The 15,417-nt window shown below is 36.0% G+C and overlaps 1 pseudogene across 1 annotated transcript; it reads left to right on the top strand.

The window, feature by feature from the left end:
* Positions 1-839: 839 nt before the first annotated feature.
* On the top strand, positions 840-4,695 carry LOC309961127 (UDP-glucuronosyltransferase 2B4-like; annotated as a pseudogene). Its single transcript has 3 exons — positions 840-1,572; positions 2,195-2,343; positions 4,663-4,695. The product of its transcript is annotated as a UDP-glucuronosyltransferase 2B4-like (transcript).
* The last annotated feature ends 10,722 nt before the right edge of the window (positions 4,696-15,417 follow it).

Genomic DNA, 15,417 nt, shown 5'->3' with positions numbered 1-15,417 from the left:
AACTCAACCAGGGAAAGCAAAGTACCAGAGTGATGGGGCCCCAAGTGTCAGATCTCACCATAGCAACATTTCCAGCCTCAGGAAAGACACAGAAGCAGGGACTCTGGGCAGCTCTGTGTCTGCTGTAATCAGTGTTGGTGAAGACTGTGGAAGTCCTCAGTAGCAAATACTGCAAACCTCTATGATGGTGAAGCTTGCTGGGATTCTCCTGCTCTTCTTCTCCCCATGGGGTGAAATCCATTTGAAGGAATTTCTGTGGGTGCCAAGCTGCTCTGAACTGGAGGATGAGGTGATGGAGGTAAAATGTTTCCCAAGCTTTTTCACAGGGCCATCCTCAGTTTTTACAATCTGCAGGGTTTCTGCTGCTTCTTCATTGTAGTCCAGAGCTTTCCCAAAGTAATTTACATTGGTTTGTAGTTGCTCATTTATTTTTTTGTTGTTGTTGCTTTTATGGGGGATACAAGTGTTGGAACCTCCTAACCCTCCATCCTGTTGATGTTACATTATCTCTAATTCTGTGTCAAGGGGACTGCAGACAAAAGAGCCTCTCACTTGTCACTGTTGTTACACTATTTTTCTCTCTTACATAATAACTGATTTGTGTGTGCAAGGTCATCGACTTTTAGATGGGTGATAGCACTGATGAAATAATATTAAACACCAGTATAAACATGAAGTGTTCTACACTTTGCCCTTTCACTTGATTTCCACAGCTATGACTATTCATATAATGTAGTTATTTGAGGCACAGGAGTTATAATTTAACATCCTGATTGATTTCTCCTTGGATATAAGCATGAGCAATGGCAAAAGGATAATGTAATTTTTGAAAAGTACTGCATATGAACAAGATGTCTGTGAAATGGCTCTCACTTCTGCTGCTACTACAGCTGACTTGCTACTTTAGCTCTGGAAGTTGTGGAAAGGTGCTGGCACGGCCAATGAAATACAGTCATTGGATGAATATGAAGACAATCCTGGATGAACTTGTCATGATGGGTCATAAGGTGACTGTTCTGACAACTTCAGCTTCCATTCTTATTGATTCCAACAAACCATCTGCTATTAAGTTTGGGGCTTTCCCTATGTCTTTAACTAAAGATAATTTGAAGCATAACATCAAGCATTTGGTAGAGAAATGGACATATCTGGCAAAAAATTCGTTGTGGACATATTTTTCATCATTGAGAAGTTTATTTTGGGAACTTTCTGATATGCTTATGAATATCTGTAAAGATGTTGTTTCGAACAAGAAGCTGATGACAAAACTACATGAATCAAGGTGTGATGCTGTTCTTGCAGATGCTGTTGGACCCTGTGGTGAGCTGCTGGCTGAGGTATTTAAAGTACCTTTAGTATACAGTCTCCGCTCCTCTCCTGGCTATTCAGCTGAAAAGTATAGTGGAAGACTTCCATTACCACCATCCTATGTACCTGCTACGTTTTCAGAATTAAGTGATCACGTGACATTCACGGAGAGGGTCAAAAATATGATATATGCACTTTATTTTGACTTTTGGTTCCAGACATTTAATGAGAATAAATGGAATCAGTTTTATGGCGAAGTACTAGGTAAGTCATATTTTTAGTTGGTAGCATGAAGTCCTAACTTTCCTAGTGCCTTGGAAGGTGAGTTTGTATAAAGTAACAGAATTTTGTCTCTTATAAGTGAAACAAGGAAATGAAAATATAAAATGATTTCATAAGTATTATCAAAATATTAAATTATAGGGTAAGGTATAACCCTGTTTCCCATTACTCATACAGATTCTCCTCCAGGAAGTCATAAAACACAAACTGAAGCACTTAGGACTTCTCCAAGCAATTATATATCTATATTACTAAACTTCTTTTTTTAACTTAAAAAAAATCACTAGAAACCTCATAAAATGCCTTGATAAATGAAGACAGGTAGATTGAAGAGTTACACACATATTTGTAGCACAAGTATCTAGGTAGCATTTGGAAATTGTTTCTACTTGTGTAGCTCGATTTCTGTATTATATGATATGATATGATACAATATCAATATGGTGTACACTATACACATACATATATATTTGCTTAATTAGAGAACACTTTCAAACATCTTTGGCTATATCATTCCAAGCTCCTTTCCAAAAACTACCTACTATATTCACATGGCAATATTCTCATTTGATCTAACTCTTGTTGTTTTAGTTTATCCTTCCAGGAAGACTGACTACATTATTAAAGACAATGGGGAAAGCTGAAATGTGGCTCATTTGAACATACTGGGATTTTGAATTTCCTCTCCCACTGCTACCAAATTTTGAATTTGTTGGAGGCCTCCACTGCAAACCAGCCAAACCCCTGCCTAAGGTTACCTATTCCTATTTATTCTGTTTTGTTTACATTGAATTTTCAATAGGAATAATCCTGTGTTCTTTATTTAGAATATTTAATTACAGTGAGAGAGATGTGGGATGCTAGATAAAGTGACTTGCCAATTAGAAACTCATATATTTCTATACCAACGCAAGTATCAGAATTTCATTATCAATACAGAATAAAGTGGAAGACTTTGAGAATATGTCAGTAAAATTATTACTTTCATTATTCAATACATAATAAATCATCAGACTTCATTAAAAGAATTATTATAAAAAATTAAAAGAATAATTATAAAATGACTAGCATATTCCAGAAATAAGTGCTAATATGCAGAGAAATGGTGTAGACACAGTTTCTGCCATCTGACACTCTACCTGGAAAGATAGAATACCAGCAAGTAGTAAAAACTTTGTGAAATTTTTATAAGGAAAGACCACAACACTAAGGAAACATCCAGCAGGAATCACAGATATTATCCCTGAGGCATTGATAATTAAGACAAGATCTGAAAGATGTTCAGGATAGGGCAGGGGTAGAAGAAGGCACAAAAGAAAAGCAGGTAGAGTAGTAATGACAGTTTCCAAGAAGTCTAAGTTTAGCCTAAAAAGGAAGAGTTTGAGTAAAGAGGCAGATGATGCTGGAGAGGTAAGTTGGAGACAGATAATTATAAGGAGTTTGAAACATCTAGTAGGAGCATTAGGGAGAAAATTAAAAGGGTAAAGAAAGGGAGAGAGATGTTCACATAAAAAAAAAAACACACACAGGATGTAGTCACTGGGTTGGATTGTAGAGGGGCAAGAGTGAAAAGGGACACCATTTAGCTGGTGGTTACAAGATACAGGCAACAATGATGGAAAATTAGAATACAATGTTCATAGAGTTATGTCCGCCTTAACTCTTATAATAATAGTACAAACCTCATATTGTTGTGGGGAAAAAATCTGTTAGTATGTATGAAACACCCAAAATGTCTCTGGAACATACTTAGTGATCCAGAAAAAATATTACCTATTGTCTTTATTGTTATTTTGTTGCTATTCCATACTGTCAATAACCCAATGTGTACCAGTCACTTGGATCTAATTTCTAAATTACTAGAAACTGGTTTTCCAATATATCAAGATTATATAATCTAGCAAAGTCCTAAAGAGTAGATATCCCAAGGAGTTGTTTAAAAGTAAATTTTAAGTTTTTAAATGAAAAATAAAGGGAATTAAAATTTTAATACATGTAATAAAATTTAAGTTAAATAAAATATAATTTAATACATTTAAGTTAAAATTGTTTTATTTTAAGAATTTTTTAAGGTTTGGCTATCTGACCAGCAAGATAAAATGATAAAATTCTTTTCTAAGGATTGAGATTCTTCACTGGCGCACTAGCCAAAAAGAACACCATTCTTGAACAATATAAATGTATGATCTAACAATTTTTGGAGCCAAATTCAGCATTTCCTAGCTTTCACATCAGCACTTAAACCATTCCTCATTTGAAATCCCAGGGTTTTACAACTTGCAGAATAAAAGAGATAATTTAGTTTATTAGGATAGGTGTTTTCTGCCTATACCAATCCTACAGAAAACCTCAGTAAAGCTCCCTTAGGGATGTACATCTCAACATCATAGCTGCCTAACAGAATGAGCACAGGGAAAATATACACTGCATATATAAGAACCATAAACTCTGCACATACACTAAACAGCAAATAATTTGTACAACTTGAATCTGAAAACTTCCTGTAGTTTAAAAATACAAAGAATTTTCTTCAGTTTATAGGATGCTATTCCTTATGAAGGAAAGCAAGAATCGAATCTATTTTAAATTGGTATGATCTCTTTTAAATTGACTTAAGGGCTTCCCTAGTGGCACAGTGGTTAAGAATCTGCCTGCCAATGCAGGGGACATGGGTTCAAGCCCTGGTCTGGGAAGATCCCAGATGCCACGGAGCAGCTAAGCCCGTGTGCCACAACTACTGAGTCCGTGCTCTAGAGCCTGTGAGCCACAAGTACTGAAGCCCGCATGCCCAGAGCCCATGCTCTACAACAAGAGAAGCCACCACAATGAGAAGCCCACGCACTGCAGAGAGTAGCCCCCACTCACCACAACTAGAGAAAGCCCGTGCACAGCAAGGAAGAACCAATGCAGCCAAAAATAAAAGATGTGGTACATATATACAATGGAATATTACTCAGCCATAAAAAAGAACAAAATAATGCCATTTGCACCAACAAAGTCTGAGATAAGGTTAGTGAAAGTTCTATGCTATCTAACCCTAGTTTTTGAAAGATTTCCCTGTTCTCATTGCAGGAAAGTGATAGTGTTAGTAAGAAGGGAGGTTAAGAGGAGAGGAATAAGGACAAAGAAAAGATGAATAGTAGGATAATGATAATAATAAGTAATAGTAGCTGTTGCTATTAAGTTGCAAAATAAGATTTAAATCCGTCAATGATTGTGAAGATTTCATTATATAAAGAAACTATTCCTTCAAGCTACTAACTTTTCCATTCATTATTAGGTTCTCAGAAAATTTCTGTAATTTTTAAAGAATTAAGACATTTGGCAAAATGCTTCAAGAATCTTAAAAATGCTATAGCCTTTGACTTGATAGTATACTCCTAAGAAACCATACAGAGAAAATTAATCAAGGTGTGCAAAAACAATATTTTGGGCAGTAATTCATAAAAGCCAACACTGGAAGTAATGTAAATATTCAAAATTAAGCAATAATTAAATAAATTATCATGTGCACATCTCACCATTACAATCATTTTCTCAAAGAATTTTTTATTACACTAAATCAACTATAGTATGAGGTTTAGTTGGAAAATAACAGCTATAATAAGATCACAGTTTTCTTGTAGGATAAAAAAATATAAATTAGAATTACAATTTTCAAAATATATATCACAATGTATATTTAGTTATAGGAGTAATTAAGATTAGAATGAAAGCACGAATTTTAGCATAATGCCATCAAAGTCCATCCATGTTGTCAAAAAATGGCAGGATGTCCTTCTTTCTCATAGATGAATAACATTCAGTTCTGTGTGTGTGTGTGTGCATGTGTGTGTGTGTATTATATATATCACATCTTTATTATGTTGAAGTATGTTCCTTCTACACCCAATATGTTGAGGGTTTTTATCAGGAAAGGATGTTGTATCTTGCCAAATATTATTCTACATTTATTGAGATGATCAAGTTATTTTAAATTTCATTCTATTAATGCAATGTATTACACTTACTGATTTGGGTACTTTGAACCATCCTTGCATCCCAGGGATAAATCCCATTTGGTCATGGTATATAATCCTTTTAATATGTTCTTGAATTTGACTTGTTGATATTTGGATGAGAATTTTTGCATTTATATTCATCCTGGATAATGGCTTATATTGAAGGTAATACTGGCTTGTAGAATGAGTTTGGAAGTGTTCCCTCTTTCCTCTTTAATTTTTTTGGAAGAGTTTTTGAAGAACTGGCATTAATTATTCTTTAAATATTTCATAGAATTTGTCAGTGAAGCCTTCTGGTCCTGGGGTTTTCTGTTGAGAGGTTTTTGAAACTGATTCAATATCTTTACTTATTATGACTCTCCAGATTTTCTAATTCTTCCTGATTCAGTCTTGATAGATTGCATGTTTCTAGGAATTTATTCATTCTTCTTGGTAATGTAATTTTTTGGCCTATAATTCTACACAGTAGTCTCTTACGAGCGTATGTATTTCTGTAGCATCAGTTATAATGTCTCCACTTTCATTTCTAATTTTATTTATGTCTTCTTCCTTCCTTAGTTAATCTAGCTAAAGATTGTCATTTTGTTTATTTTTTTAAAAGACAGAGAAAGACAAATACTAGATGATATCCATTTTATGTGGAATATAAAAAAGTCAAACTTGTAAAAACAGAGAGTAATATGGTGGTTACCAGGAGCTGAGGGGCAGGAGAATAGGAGAGATGTCTTTTAAGGGTACAGATCTGCATCTCATAGAAAAATAAGTCCTAGAGATCTAAGGTATAGTACAGTGAATATGGACAACCATATTATATTATAATCATCAAACTTGCTAAGAGACTACATCTTAATTATTCCAACCACAAAAAGAATTAATTATGTGACATGATAGAGGTGTGAACTATCATGAAAAATGGCTATCCTATTACAATATATTGAATATAAATGTATCAAATCAATACATTATACAACTTAAATTACATAATGTTTTATGTCAAATATATTTCATCTTCAAAATATACATATCTCTATTTAAAAACACCTTATTGGTAATAAATACTAATCATCTTGAGCCTTCAGTGAGTCATAATCTTTTTGCAATAGTAACATCAACGATCACTGATCAGAGGAAGATCAAATGGTGGTGGAGCAAGATGATGTGGAGCTCACCTCCCCACACAAACACATCAAAAATACATCTACAGGTGGAAAAATTCTCATGGAAAACTAACTGGAAAGTGGCAGAACTCCTACAAACCAAGGCTGTAAGTAAGATACACACATAATTGAGTAGGACAAGAAAAAAAGCACCGGTCTGGGACAAATACCCCTGGGAGGGTACTAAGAGGAAAAGAGAGATTGCACAGATGGACACTCACCCTGGGAAGTGAGTGGGTCAAGTCACAGACTGGGCATCCCAGTTCTAGGGTCCTACAGGAAGGAGACAAGTTCCCTTGGCTGCTTGGAGAACTGCTGGGACAGATAGAAATTCTGGAGAAGCCTGGGCTCCATTCGTGTGGAATGCAAGGGTGCTGGCTTGCCAACAGACAGGGCGGAGAGAGGTCAGCCCTAGTGGTTGCTGCCTCACTGGGCTCCCCAGTCCAAGCCAAGCAAACACTCCTACCTCACCCACTCCACACCACAGCTTGGTCCTGGATCTAGGGAGATTTCCCACCAACTGGGAAAAGATTCAATCTTGGGATGCAGAGGTGACCTGGGGCCTGGGGTGTTTACAGGTGGGATGGTGGAGGCCATTGTTGGTGCTTACTAAGACAGCACCCCATAAGCAGCCCAGACTTCTGATGGCAGCACAGCTGCTTGAACTCCTGTGACCACAAGTATGCAATCCCAGATGAGCAAATGCTCCAGCCCTGCCTACTTGATGCCACAACCTAGCACTAGATCTGGAGTGACCACAACAGGGGAAGAGATGTGAATGTGAGCTGTGTCTGAGGTAGCCACAGATGCCTACAAAACCAGTGCATCAGACCACTGTAAGCACAGGAGCCCCACTTGCTTCAGTACTCCCCTGCTTTGGGGAAAAGACCCCAGTGCAGGGAGGAGGAAAAACACACACTTAAATGGAACACACAACCAGCTCCAGCCAGATTCTCAACCTTCTGCTCCAGCACCTTGGGAGCAGACTCCACCTGTGAAAGGGTAGAGATGGCCACTGAGCAGAGTGGAAGTTCCACCTCACACCCTGCACAGGCTCAGGCTTCTCCATCACCAGCCACAACCCCTACACCAAGGTGATAGCTACCAGCACACCCTAAGGAAATGTGTGACTGGAATCCACATCAAACACAGTCCTCCCACCAAAGGCACACAAGGTCTACATAAGGATGCTTCCACATAAGAACACCACTTCAGGACCACAAAAGGTAACTGTTTCACCTATATTCACAGAGACAGAGAAAGTAAAATGAAAAGGCAGAGAACTACTCTCAATTGAAAGAGCAAGACAAAACCCCTGAAAAAAAATAATGAAACAGAGATAATCAGTCTACCAGACAATGAATTCAAACGGTTGATAATAAAAATGCTAATTGAATTAGGAAAGAGAATTCATCTAAGCACAGATCATTTTAACAGGGAACTAGAAAATATAAAGAAGACACAAACAAAAATAGATAATTCAATATCTGAGATAAAAAGCACTCTAGAAGCAATGAATAGAATACTAAATGACACAGAAGAATGCATAAGTAATCTAGAAAATAGAATGAAAATCACCCAATCAGAACACAAGACAAATAAATAAAAATAAAGTAACATGAGATCTTTGGGATAGCATAAAACATGCAACATTTGCATTTTAGGGGTTCCAGAAGATGAAAGAGAGAGAAAAGTTATCGAGATGTATTTGAAGAAATTATGGCTGAAAAATTCCCAAATCTAAAGAAGGAAACAGACATCCAGGTATAGAAAACACAGAGGATCTGAAACAACATGAACTCAGACAGACCCAGAATAAGACATATCATAATTAATGACAAGAGTTAAAAATAAAGAGAGAATTCTAAAGGCAGCAAGAGAAAGACAAAGAGTCATATACAAAAGGATCACTATAAGGCTATTATCTGATTTCTCTGCAGAAACTTTCAGGCCAGAAGGGGGGCAGCATGATCTATTCAAATTCCTGAAAGGGAAAAATTTGCAACCTAGGATACTCTACCCAGCAAGACTGTCATTTAAAATAGGAGAGATAAAGAACTTCTCAGACAAGCAATAACTAAAAAAATTTGGCAATAATAAACCTACCCAAAAAGAAATGTTGATGGGTCTTCTCTAAATGAAAAAGAAGTAAGAATCTATAGGAAAGGGATAATCACAGTAGAAACAGCCAATATAAAGTAAGGATTGAAGATCCCTTTTTTTCCTGAAGAGCACTTAAATAAGCCAGTACATAGATTAAAAGACAAAAAAATATTGCAAAAGCAACTATAACTACCATAAACAGTAAAGGGATAAGCATGAAGATGTAAAATATAATATCAAAAACACAAAATATGAGGGAGAGGAATAAAAAATTAATCTCTTAGAATGTGTTTAAACTTAAATGACTATTAGTTTAAAGAAAGTAGATATAATTATGGGTTAACATATATGAACCCCATGATAACCACAAATCAAAAATGTACAATAGATACACAAAAATCAAAAAGATGGATCCCAAGCATACTATGAAATAAAATCATCAAACCACAACAGAAAAACAAAAAGAAGAAATGAACAGAAAAAAACTACAAAAACAACTGGAAAACAGTTTTAGATTGGCAATAAGTCATTAATAACTATCAAAAATTCCTTTACATGTTAATGGACTAAATGCTCCAACCAAAAGACATAGGGCAGCTGACTGGATAAAAAAGAAAAAGAGGGCTTCCCTGGTGGCGCAGTGGTTGAGAGTCCGCCTGCTGATGCAGGGGACATAGGTTCATGCCCCGGTCTGGGAAGATCCCACATGCCGCAGAGTGGCTGGGCCCATGAGCCATGGCCGCTGAGCCTGCACATCCGGAGCCTATGCTCTGCAACGGAAGAGGCCACAACAGTGAGAGGCCCGTGTACCGCCAAAAAAAAAAAGAACAAGAGCCTTCAGTATGGTGCCTTACCAGAGACTCACTTCAGGGCAAAAGACATACAGACTGAAAGTGAGGAGGTAGGAAAAGATATTTCATGTAAATGAAAACAACAAGAAAGCAGAGGTAGCAATACTCATATCAGACAAAATAAACTTTGAAAGACCATAATGAAAGACAAAGAAGGGCATTACAGAATAATAAAGGGAAAGCAAAAAGAGGATATTATACTTGTTAACATATACACATCCAATACAGGAGCACCTAAATATATATAGCAAATACTAACAGACACAAATGGAGGACTTGACAATAGTACTATAATAGCAGGAGACTTTAAAACCCCTCTGACATCAATGGGCCAATCATCCAGACAAATATCAATAAAGCAACAGTGGTCTTAAATGGCACAATAGACCAGTCGAATTTACTTGGTATCTACAGGACATTACTTCTAAAAAAAATAAGAAATACACATTCTTTTCCAGTGCACATGGAATGCTCTCCAATATAGATCACATACTAGGTCGCAAAACAAGCATCAACAAACTTATGAGGATAGAAACTATACCAAGCATTTTTCTGATCACAGTAGCATGAAACTGGAAATCAGCTAAAGAAAGAAAATTGGGAAAAGAACAAACATATGGAGACCAAACCACATGTTACTACCAAAAATGTGGGTCAACAATGAAATCAAAGAGGAAAAAGGAAAACACCTCAAGACAAATAAAAATGGAAACACAGCTTTCCAAAATCTAGGGGTTGCAACAAAAAGCAGTTCTAAGAGGGAAGTTCATAGTGATGCAGGCCTTCCTCAAGAAATAAGAAAAATCTCAAACAACCTAATCTATCAACTAAAGGAATTAGAAGAACAAAGAAAGCTGAAAGTTGGCAGAAGGAAGGAAGTAATAATCATCAGAGAGGAAACAAATGAAATAGACATCAAAAAACAATAGAAAAATCAAACCAAGAACTGGTTTTTTGAAAAGTTAAACAAAATTGATTAATCTTTAGCCAAGCCCACCAAGAAGAAAGAGAGGACCTGAAAAAACAAAAGAAGAAATAAAAGAGGAGAAATAACAACCAATTCCACAGAAATTCAAAAAATCATAAAAGAATACTATGAACAATTATATGCCAACAAATTGGACAACCTAGAAGAAATGGACAAGTTTCTAGGAGCATATAGCCTGCCAAGACTGATTCAAAAAGAAACAGACAATTTGAACAGACCGATAACTAGAAGTGAAATTGAATTTGAAATTTAAAAAGACTCCCAGGAAACAAAAGTCCAGGACCAGATGGCTTCACTGGGGAATTCTACCAAACATATAAAAAAGAATTTATACCTATCCTTCTCAAACTATTTCAAAAGAGTGAAGAGAAGGGAACACTCCCAAATTCATTCTACAAGACCACGATTACCCTGATACCAAAACCAGTCAAACATAAAAAAAGAAAATTATAGGTGGATATCATTAATGAATATAGATGCAAAAATCCTTAAAAAAATATTAGCTAACGAAAAATATTAGCAAACTGAATCCAACAATACATAAAAAGAATCACACACCATGATCAAGTTGGATTCATTCCAGGGTCACAAGGATGATTCAACATATGTAAATCAATCAATGTGATATACCACATTAACAAAAGGAAAGATAAAAATCACATGAATATCTCAATAGATGCACAAAAAGCAACTGATAAAATTCATCATCCATTCATGACAAACACTTTCATCAAAGTGGGTATAGAGGGAACATATTTCAACATAATAAAGGCCATTTATGACAAACTCACAACAAACATATTACTCAACAGTGATAAGCTGAAAACCTTATCTCTAAATTCAGGAACAAGACAAGGATGCCACTCCCAATGCCTCTATTTAACATAGTTTTTGAAGTCCTAACCACAGCAATCAGATACAAAAAGTAAATAAAAAGTATCCAAATTGGAAGGGAAGAGGTAAAACTGTCACTATTTGCAGATGACATGATAGCCTATATAGAGAACACTAAAGTCTCCACACAAAAACTATTAGAACTAATAAATAATTTCAGCAAGGATGCAGGATACAAGATCAATACAAAGAAATCTGTTGCATTTCTATAAAATAATAATGAAATGTCAGAAGAAAGTAAGATAAAAATCCTGTTTAAAATCACATAAAAATAATAAAATACCTAGGAATAGACTTAATCAAGGAGGTGAAAGACCTACAGGCTGAAAACTATAAAACATTGATGAAAGAAATTGAAGATGATTCAAAGAAATGGAACGATATCCTGTGCTCTTGGGTTGGAAGAATTAGTATTATTAAAACTGCCTTAGTACCCAAAGCTATCTACAGATTTAGTGCAGTCCTGATCAAAATACCTAGGACATTTTTCACAGAACTAGAACAAATAATACTAAAATTTATATGGAACACCAAAAGACCCCAAATTGCCACAGCAGTCCTGAGGATAAAGAACAAAGCTGGACGTATAATTCTTCCAGACTTCAGACTACATATACGACAAAGCTACAGTAATGAAAACAGTGTGGTATTGGCACAAAAACAGACACATAGATCAATGGAACAGAATACAGAGCCTGGAAATAATCCCACACACCTATGGTCAATCTCTGAGAAAGTTAGCAAGAATATGTAACAGAGAAAAGAGTCTCTTCAACAGGTGGTGCTGGGAAAACTGGACAGCCACATTAAAAACAATGAGATTAGACCATTCCTGTACATTATACAAAAATGAACTCAAAATGGTTTAAAGGTTTAAATATAAGACCTGAAACTATAAAACTCCTAGAAGGGAACATAGGCAGAACACTCTTTGACATAAATCACAGCAATATTTTCTTAGATCAGTCTCCTAAGGCAAAAGAAATAAAAGCAGCAATAAACAAATGACCTAATTAACATAAAACCTTTTGCACAGGAAAGGAAACCATCGGCAGAACAAAAATACAATCTACAGAATGGGAGAAAATATTTGTAAATTACCTAACAAGCGGTTAATATCCAAAATACACAAACAGCTCATACAATTCATTATCAAAGAAAACAAATAACACAATCAAAGAATGGGCACAAGTCTCAAATAGACATTTTTTCCAAAGAAGATGTACAGATGGCTAACAGGCATTCAAAAATATACTCAACATTGCTAACTATTAGAGAAATGCAAATCAAAACTACAGTGAGGTATCACCTCACACCTGCCAGAATGGCTAGCATCAAAAAGTCTATGAATAACAAATGTTGGAGAGGATGTGGAGAAAAGGGAACACTTGTATATTGTTGGTGGGAATGTAAATTGGTGCAGCCACTATGGAAAACAGTATGGAGGTTCCTCAAAACAATAAAAATATGATCCAGCAATTCCTCTCCTGGGTATATACCTGAAAAAAATAAGAACAGGCTTCCCTGGTGGCGCAGTGGTTGAGAGTCCGCCTGCCGATGCAGGGGACACGGGTTCGTGCCCCGGTCCGGGAGGATCCCACATGCCGCGGAGCGGCTGGGCCCGTAAGCCATGGCCGCTGTGCCTGCGCATCTGGAGCCTGTGCTCCTCAACGGGAGAGGCCACAACAGTGAGAGGCCCACGTACCGCAAAAAAACAAAACAAAACAAAACAAAAAACAGTGAGACTATAAGCAACCTTGTTTTATTGCACTACCCTTTAATGTGCTTTACTGATACTGCATTTTTTTTTTTACAAATTGAAGGTTTGTGGCAACCTTGCATTGCTAGATGATGGTTAACATTTTTTTTGCCAGATGATGGCTATCATTTTTTAGCAATAAAGTGTTTTTTAACAAAGGTACATAGTTTTTTTAGATGTATTGCTATTGCACACCTAATAGACTATAATATAGTGTAAACATAACTTAAATGCACCGGGAAACCAAAAATTTCATGTGACTAGTTTTACTGAGATATTTGCTTTATTACAGTGGTCTGGAATTGAACCTGCAATTATCTCCATAGTATGCCTACACATCAAACTAAAAAGCCTCTGCACAGCAAAGGGAATCATCAACAAAATGAAAAGGCAGCCTACAGAATGGGAGAAGATATTTGCAAATCATATATATAAGGTGTTAATATCCAAAATATATTAAAAAACATACAACTCAATAGCAAAAAAACAAAACCCCCAAAAAATCCAATTAAAAAATGGTAGAAGTTCTGAATAGCTATTTTCCAAAGAAGAGAAACAGATGGCCAACAGGTTCATGAAAAAGTGCTCATGATCACTAATCATCAGGAAAATGCAAATCAAAATATCACCTCACACCTGTTAGATTGGCTATTATCAAAAAGACAAGAAATAACAAGTGTTGGTGAGGATATGAAGAAAAGGGAACCCTCCTGTACTGTTGCTGAGATTGCAAACTTGTGCAACCACTATGCAGAACAGTGTGTAGGCTCCTCAAAAAACTAAAAAATAGAACTACCATACAATCCAGCAATTTCACTCCTGGGTACTTACCCAAAGAAAACGAAAGCACTAATTCAAGAAGATATATGCACGTCCATGTTCATTGCAAATTTACAATAGCCAAGATGCAGACATAACCTGAGTGTCCATTGATGTCTGAATAAAGAAAGTGTGGCATACACACTATGGAATATTATTCAGCCATAAGAAAAGAATGAAATCTTGCTATTTCTGACAACACAGATGGACCTTGAGGGCATTATGCTAAGTGAAACAAGTCAAAGACAAATACTGTACAATTTCACTTAAATGTGGATGGAATCTAAAAGAAAAATCTTTAAAGTAAAAATTTTATACAGAAAATAGGTTGGTGGTTACCAAAGGTGGCAGGTGGTGGAGGTGGGCAAAATGGCTGAAAGGGGTAAAAAAGGTACAAACATCCCATTACAAAATAAGCAAGTCATGGAGATGTAATTTTAATAGCATGGTGACTATAGCTAACATCATATTGCATATGCGAAAACTGTTGAGAGTAAATATTAAAAGTCCTCATCACAAGAAAAAAACTTACACGTGGTGATGGATGTTAACTAAATTTACTGTGGTGATAATTTCACAATACATAAATACCAAATCATGTACACCTCAAACTAATATAATGTTACATTTCAATTATGCTTCAATTAAACAACAAATTTAAATGAATTTAAAATTTTTAAATGTTTTAAAAAAATTTTGATATTTTTTTCCTTCATTCCTAATCAACATCATATCTCGACTCTTTTGCCAGATTGCACCAGGAAACACATTCCCAAACAGAGGAGAAATAAGCTCTTCCTTCCTCCTCTCAGAAGATTGTGGGCTACTGAGTTAAAACAATGTGGCTCAAAGCCTGACTTTATTGCATACTAGCAATAAAGTCTGAAGCGCCTACTGGAGAGAGAGGATGTAAAGATTAAATGTAACATCATTAAATTTCTCCCTTCCCTTTTCTCCCTTTACCAGATTTTTACTATAAACTCCAATGTGCTCTGAGCACCTTTTCCCCACATCAGCACTTGGGTCGGATGAGTTCAAGTGCAAAGCATAACCCTGTGTCACTTTTTCTTGAGCTGAAATGTAACTTGTTTTATCAAGATGTTTGTCCATATTGATCCTGCACCCTCACTCACCCTCTGTTTTACTCAGATCTATGACCTCTTCCCAATGATTTTTCCTTATTTCTGTAAATCCTTGACTGTACTTACAGCATCTTTGGTTCAAGGCCCAGTGAAGTAGAAAAGTTCCTCAAAGA

Source organism: Leucopleurus acutus (assembly GCF_964270905.1).
Source record: "Leucopleurus acutus genome assembly, chromosome: 4".
NCBI lineage: Eukaryota > Metazoa > Chordata > Mammalia > Artiodactyla > Delphinidae > Leucopleurus > Leucopleurus acutus.
This window is presented reverse-complemented; position numbering and strand designations above follow the sequence as displayed.